Source organism: Tamandua tetradactyla, chromosome 5, assembly GCF_023851605.1.
Source record: "Tamandua tetradactyla isolate mTamTet1 chromosome 5, mTamTet1.pri, whole genome shotgun sequence".
Taxonomy (NCBI): domain Eukaryota; kingdom Metazoa; phylum Chordata; class Mammalia; order Pilosa; family Myrmecophagidae; genus Tamandua; species Tamandua tetradactyla.
In genome coordinates, this window is record NC_135331.1 from 167097620 (window position 1) to 167105635 (window position 8016).

Below are 8016 nucleotides of genomic sequence, written 5' to 3' on the forward strand. Positions count from 1 at the left end.
CTTCATCTGCTGTGTTTTTAAACTGGAAGGACTTGAGCAGATACACATAAACCTCACAAGGTACCCAAAACATCATACTTCACACAGTGTAGGAATGGCATGCGCTTCATTAAAACCCTTGAAACTGAACACAACCCTGGAGTGTGATTAAATTCCCAGCTTAGTAACTAGTTTCATCGCTTAATGTGTTCCCTCTACTCCTGCCGTCCTTGCTTGAATCAGATAAACACGTGCAAACATTGAGCCACAAAAGAGCAAGTAAAAATATAAGATCAGGGAGAAGCTGCTTTCCTACGATTATTTTTATTATTCTGGTCTTGCTAGTAGATGGTGATTCTGGTATTCATCTTAGAAGGATGATAGTATTTCTGTTCAACATTTATCTGGTTCCTTTATGTTTTCACAATCTTTTACAATCTGTTTTCCTTGTAGCACAGGGAAAACAAGTTGCCTTTCCGTTCTGTGGAGTGGGAGTTTCTTTGTAAAATGTGTCTTCTGCAAGAGCTGTCTCTAAACCTGGACCTGGTTCTAAACCGGTGTAAGGGACAGACGCAGGGGTGTCTTCTTAGCAGCCCTCCCGGGGAGGGCATTGCCTGGGGGACCTTGGGGAAGCTCCAGGATGCAGCGTCACAGGTGGTCTCAACCCCATTCTGCACACGGGGAGAGAATGATGGTTCGCATATCTCCTATTTAATGATGACGTTCCCTGAAGTTTCTAGGCTTTCTGATGAGGGCGTCTGTATATCTGGCCTGGGCAGTGTTGTTGGCCACCACTCCAGACTCTCTGCCCAGGTGGGCCTCCTGCCCTGTCTCTAGGGCTCATGTCCCATCCTGCTTGGAATGATGCCACTTCGGGGGCTCCAGGTACCCTCGGCCCCTCCCCTCCTAGGCTGGCCCAGCCCCAGCATTAGAACAGGCTGCACAGTCTTCCTCGGTACTTGGGGAATGAGGTGTGTGGCCTGCCCATTATGCGCTGGTTTCCACAGCTGAATAATTAACACCTAAGGGAACTGGGGTGGGGGTGGGGGCCTGAATTAGGTAATTCTTTTCCGTGTCTCCCTTGGCACTTACAGTAAGTCAGAATCAGGTCTTGGGGACCACAATCCCCTGATGACTAATTGCATAGTGATGTTAGACTGTGGTTTATCAGATGCTATTGTGAAAGAAAAAAACCACATCCTCTTCCACAGACATATCTGAACCTTCGTTTGTGCCTTGGGGTCACCAGGTGGGCACTTGGGGTGCCAGCTCTGGCAGGCCACATTTCTTACTGTCACGGAGGTCTGGTATTTATTGTTGCTTTTTCTCCCTCTGAGATCAATAAGCTACTGTTTCATGGTCCAGGATAATATTGTCTAATACCTCTACAAGGCAAAGAATACTTCCAGAAACCAGACAGGGAACTAAATGCTGGGGATGGGTGGAAAAAGGAAATCACCTTCTTTTCCTGATTTCTCATTTTTGCCTGCAACAAAATAACCTGAATTCTTCTGTTTGGAGCTGTAATAATGGCTAAATAAGACTTATAACGACTAAGTCCTGTGACCTTTTCTGAATGTTTTCATGTAAAAGGTAAGTTTTGCCAGCAAGTACAAAGTCACAGAAGCTACTGGGTGACAAATACACTTGCAAAAATTCCAAATAAGCATATATTAGTAGCTTCTCCAAAGGAGGGCAGGGCAGGATATATGTAACGTACGTATATTTGTGAGTTTATTGATATACTTTTCACTACTAGTCTACCTCATCCAGTGAGAAGGTGCTGAGTTCCTATTGCTTCACTACCACTTTTCTATCCATTTCTTGGCCTACAATCTTTATTTTTTTATTTTTTTACTACCATGACAGCCGATACTGTTTTCCATAAACAAAAGGTCTTAAGTCCAGAGGCCTGTCATGCTAGTTCCTTTAGCTTCATTTCTCTGAGTATATACAGGTTTTTTGTTTGTTTCTTTGTTTTTTAGTTCTCTAACATTTCTGGGAAGAGTGGCCACATGAAGTCTGATAAGACATAGAATCAGAGGCTTTGAGGGGTCCTCTTTTGGGTCTTTCCACTGAAGAGTATTGGTGGCAAAATAAAGTTGTTAATTGTTAATGTGATATTTTATTGGGCAATAGGGGGAGGTTGTTGTTTGGCTATATACTTATTTCCCTCTTGGCTTTTAATATAAAAATTGAATTGCCAAGTCTGCCCACTTACTCCTTCTGTAGGGGGGAGGCCAGAATGCCTCTCATCCCGCAGCACAGACCGACTAAGTCTATGTAGAAAGTGGCTGCTTTCATGCCCTCTCATACAAGGGTCACAGGAAAGGCGGTGAGCAAGAGCTCTTAGTACTCATAGCCCGTGGGGGGACCAGAGGCATCTAAGCTGGTCTCTGTGTGACCAACTCTCCCAGTCTGAGCAGTGAAAGGCCCATGTCCCCGATGGGACCCTGTACCCTGCACACCCGTACTTTCAAGGGGTCCGCTAAAGCACCCCTTATTTGCCTTTCTTTGCTAACATCCCAAAGGAAATGACCTCATTTACTTTGTGCTTGTCAACTTCAGGACATTTTGTACCCAAGCATAGAAATCAGGTAAGTAGTCTCCATGCTTTGACCTTAAACTTCCAGACCTTTGGAAATGGATGTAGTCAAACCATTTCTCTGCAAGTGTGTCCTTGGCTCTGAGGTGAAACAAGGTCTGCTGCAATAAAGAAGTACCTACTTACTGCTATGTAAGTGTCCTTAGTAATCTCTGGTTTTCTTTCTCCTCCTCTAGACCCTCAAACTGACACAAGACCTACAGAGAAAACCCTTTGCCAAATCTGCTCTCAGCAAGTGGACAGTGATACCGTTTACAGCTTAACACCTTTGTGAATCCCACGCCATTTTCCTAACCCAGCAGAGACTGTTAACGGCCCTTTACCCAGGTGAAGCACTTACCCGGGAACAGAACTCTATAAAGTATGCAAAATCTTCCTTGTACAGGGTGGTGAGACAGCGGACAGCGGCCAGCAGCGGGCAGCGCCCAGCCAGCACCACCCACTCCAGAGCACACGGGAAACCCCAGGGTCAATTCTGTGGTGTTTTAATAGCGCATGGTTTATGGGATGTTTTAAGTGTTGTTTTGTGTTTGTTTCCTTTGACTTTCTCAGTTTTACATATGCATTAACCTGCAATCTTTTTCTGTTCAAATGTTAACTGTCCTTCCCCTAGCAAATATAAAACAGAAGGAAAACGTACCGCTTACCATTCCAGCTTTGGGCATCACAAACTTTTGAGCCCATGGAACTCCATAAACTAACAAATTACATAACCTAGAAGGGGGATTTTCTTTCTTCTTTCTTTCACTATAAAATTATCCTTAAAAAAAAAAAAAAAACCAAAAAAAATAATGAACAATGGCACAATTGTTTGCTGTACGCACCGGTCCAGGACCCCACATAGCAGAACGAATGAAGCGCAGCGCTGGGCCAGTGTGTTTTCAGTTCTGAGTAAAGGTAGTCTGTGGACAGGACCCCCGGCACCTGGTCTGCAGTTCCAGAGATAGGGCCTAGGGCCTCCTGCTGGTATCCTCAGCTACTGCGGGGAGCGTTTGTTGGTTGGTTGGTTAGAATCTAGGCTGTCTTCGGAAAAGAAGTCATCTAAGCTGTCCACTCATTGCCAAACGCCACTAAAGGATTTAGTTTTAAGGAGAAAAAGTAGCCCCATTTTGCTTTGCAGAAGAAACAAACTTACAGGTAAGCATCAAGTCTGCAGCGACAAATGCGTCAAGAGGACAAACCCAAGAATGCTGAGAAAGTTCTAACTTGACTGTTTTCTTAAATATGCATCCTTGATTATTTTCAGCCATGCTGTGTGTAACCTGATCTACCAGAGTGTGAGTGAGAGGCGATTGTGTACAAGCTGAGTTTTTTCTGTATTAGCTTAGACTGTCATTATACAGATGACACGATGGAAGTACAAGATAGAGCAGTTTTAATTTTTATTTTACTTTCCTGTTTCTATGGATTTCATTTTGTCTTGTTTCCAAAAAGTTATGGTGCTGTATAGGTGCTTTCTGTTGAACCTGAAAGTATGATTTTATCTGTTACCCTCTTTGGTAGAAAGACTAGTTGGGAACACCTTTGGTACACAGGAACCTGGTGTAACGACGCTCTGATTAGCACAGCATATGCATACTTCTCCCAAGTGATATATGAAGACTTTTCTTTGCATAAAAAGCATTAGGCATATAAATGTATAAATATATTTTATCATGTACAGTACAGAAATGGAACATTATGCATGGACGTTAGGAATACAAACTAGCATTTCAGCACAGACTTCCCTGCATGAGTTCTCACCGATGCTCGCACCTTGCAGTGGCAGTGACTCCCTTCCACCAACACAGACGTGCCACCCGGCCCCCTGCACACCCATCACCCTCCGCCAGGGGCCCCCTGGGCGCCTTTGCTGTATAACTCCTCTGGGGGGCGGTAGTGGTGGTGATAACAGCTCCTAGCATAATGAAAGTTCCATTTGGTATTGTCTCACGTCTCTCCCACCTCGCTTGGGTGTCATGCTAGAGTGACGCCGTGTTCATTTCACCCTGCCTTTTACTGAATCTGTAAATTGTTGTGCAGTCGTGGTTATAGTAGATTGGTAGCATATTGCCTTTTCTAAACCTGCTACGAGTTTATAATCTTCATTTTTAAAGTATATATAATTTTTTAAGGTATGTATTCTATTCAGGTGGTCAGCTTGTCAGTGAGACAGACTTGCTTACTATGTTCCTTTATCATGATGCTAGCTGCTTCCTTGATTCTTTAGTAGTCTGCTCTACACAAGAACTGTCCAGTATCAGCGAGAGAAGGCTGGTTCTCTAGCTTCCCACATGATGCTGTCCTGCGAGGATACACTTTGGAGGCAGAGGCAGCAGCTGGGGGTGGAAGCAGGGTGGAAAGTGGGATCAGATACAAGGGGGAATCCTGAGTGCTTCCAAAATAGGGCCCTGAGAATTTTTCTCCTGCATTAAAAGAAACTAACAAAATAGCTTTGAATAATAGCCTTTGCAGTTTTGTAGACCCTGAGAACTGCTTTGGGAGTGAGAAAGGTAGCACGCAAATGTGTTTCAATCTAAAGATGTTGAATTCCTTTCGGACATGTGGCATCATTTATTCTCTTTTGCAGGGTTTGTTGGATTTAGGGGAGAATGTCTTAACCAGATGTGCTAGGACCAGATTATAATTTAATTGAAAACAGTTGAGGGAGAGAGGAGGCGTGACAATAGGGTCCATGGGACAGACCAGGAAAATGAAGTGCTTTGATTTCTTTTTTAATAGCATGATCAGCCACCGCATGTACAGTGTTGTGGAGTGCTAAGACCAGGGCGGACTCAAGCACCAGCATCCACACCGTGCGTCCTGCCGGCCTTAGGAGGTTCAGAGAATGAGCAGTAAGGCCTCACCAGGATCCTGGTGACACTCTTGTCCCCTGGCCTCCCCTCAGCTGGCCAGAGAGGCCAGCTCCCTAGAACTGGCCAGGCTCTAAGGCGTTCAACCTGGCCAGACTACAGCTTGAGTGCCCTGCACTCAAGTCCCAGCTTTCAGGAAGAGCCAACTGTTGACCACCTTGTTGAGTTCTGAGTGTCATGGGTCCCTTCTAGTAAGTTTTCTGATCTGGAAAATCTCAGCAGAATATGCAGTAGCTTCAGGGGGGTTGGCAGCTGTGACATTTGAACCCCGATGAGAACTGCCCAGGCTGCCCTCAGCCTCTAAATAAGCTGCTCTAGGGAACCTTCTACTTTGTGATGGGGAATTAGGAGAGTAACTAATATTGAAAACATGACATCTACTCTGGGGATCTGTTGTTCTCTTCAGGGCTCCAGAAACTGATACCTTTTACCAAAGTTAGAAGAGCTTTATTACAAGCCTTCACTGCCCTGGCATGAGAACAGGCTGCCAGGTTCAGGGTCTACCATTAACTGTGAATGAATCTGGGTTTGGTTTTCCTTTATTGCATCCTCTCCAATGTAATGATTGCTGAGAGTTTTTATTATTATTATTATTATTATTATTATTACTATGGAATTTTGTCCTTCCTGTCAATGAGAGGATCAAACATGCATGTGGTACAAGGTAGATTCTGTATTTGTGTTTGGAGTCGATAGCATACATGGACATTGCTTCCCTGTCCTTAAGAGAGGATATCACGGCTCATTACATGTATGCCTGTCTCAGGGTGGATTTCAGATGGTTTCCTAGGAAACTTGGACATAGTTTAAGCATGATAGGGACAGACTTCACCTCTGCCTAATTAAACAAATTTAAAGCACGATGAACATTTGAATCTCTTGGAAAGACCTTCAGGAGTAAAGCAGTCAAACAGCCAGTCCATTGTTGCAAGGATGGAAATGTTACCCTTTCCCTTTGAAAGCAAAACTCCAACAGCTTGAACTCTGATTTTCTTTTCTTTTCTTTTCTTTCTTTTCTGTATCTGGCAGACTGTTGTATGATTAGGTATAAGGTTTTAAAGAAAAATTAAGAAAAGCACATTTTTTTAGAAATGTAAATCATTGGCAAAGAGGTATGAAAAAGCAAGCATCTCCTGAAGAGTGGAGGAGGCAGGATGTGCAAAGAGGGGAAAATGAAGTTCTTGTGAAATCATGTCTGTCAAACAAGATCTTAAAGCAGATGCCCAAATAACTAAAAAGAGTATGTTATATTTAATCCAAATCTAAGTGGGGTAACATTTATGCAGTTTGAATGATGGAATATTTTCCTTTTGTTTAATTTTATTTGTATGCACTTTTCCTTGATGAATGATGGGTTATGAGGCCTCTGCCACATCCAGAAATACTTGTGCAGCTGCTTTTAAAATCTGTGTGTCTGGTCACTTATTTCTCTGAAATTATCTCATTGCCTGGCAATCAGTCTTCTCTCGTATACTTGTCCTAGTACATTATTTACACGGGAAATGTAAACATGTGAAGGAGGACCAGAAAAATTAGTTAATACTAAACAAAATATATATTGTGCATTTTGGCTTCACATGTTTAACTTTTTTTAAGAAAAAAGTTGCATGAATGGAAAAAAAAATCTGTATACAGTATCTGTAAAACTGTCTTACCTGTTTTCAATTTCTTGTTCATGCCCCATACAAACTAGAATTAAACTGATACCACTGGTGCATGGCCATATTCAAACACCTAAGAGTAAAGCAGTTTATACTTGATTTGAAGCACCTCATCCTTTCTTTCAAGGCGAACACTATCATATTGCATTCTTATTGAGGATTTTGTCTAACCATATGTTGCCATGAATTAACTCTACCGCCTTCCTTCTCAAGGATCAAAACCAGTTTGATTTGGGAATCTTCCCCTTCCAAATGATAATAGAGATGCAGTACTTACTTTCCTTGGTGTTTGTAGATATTGCCTTGTGTATTTCATTTAAAATTGTAATCTTTGTAAAAGAGATGGTGACGCATGTAAATAAAGCATAATGAACACTCTATTTTACTCCAGTAAGCCTTTTTGTTCCTTCTGCCCCAGCCTTTAAATTCAGGAATGAAAAAGCTGAATTTATCTCAAGGTCTTCCTGTAGAATTAGGAGAGGCACAAAACTGAGACTCGATTCTGGGATCTCCAAACTAAATGAACCCAGTTAACTTCTCTGGCTCACTTTTGACCTCCACTCACAACCAGACAGTTTAATGAAAGCTAATTTATGGCGTTGTTCATGGTGGCTGGCAGCCGCGTTTGGTGTGTGCTGAGTCATGTTACCCCAGAGGAGCTGTTAAGTATGGAGACAGAATTTAGACTCCTTTCCCTCTGTGAGTGTCGGAGGATTTGACCTGTCAGAGATTTGGCCCTAATGAGGTCCGCCTTGTGTGAGTCCAGCAAATAAATAAAGCGCCCTCCTTTATATAGAAAGACAGACACGAATACTTCATGCTTCTGGTGACCATGGCATAGATGTTCCTCTGTGCCCATTTAGAGCCTCTCATTTAAGTTAGGGGGGATTCCACCCTGTGGTAAAGCCATTCCGAGTAG

General features: G+C 43.0%; 1 protein-coding gene across 8 annotated transcripts in view; it reads left to right on the forward strand.

Moving 5' to 3' along the window:
* The window catches only part of FOXO3 (forkhead box O3), a 119104-nt gene extending 111627 nt beyond the window's left edge, over positions 1 to 7477 (forward strand). For all 8 annotated transcript variants that reach the window (XM_077162576.1, XM_077162570.1, XM_077162578.1 and 5 more), the window contains exon 3: positions 2761 to 7477. The gene's annotated coding sequence lies outside the window, so the exon portion shown is untranslated. The remainder of the gene's footprint in view (positions 1 to 2760) is intronic.
* The last annotated feature ends 539 nt before the right edge of the window (positions 7478 to 8016 follow it).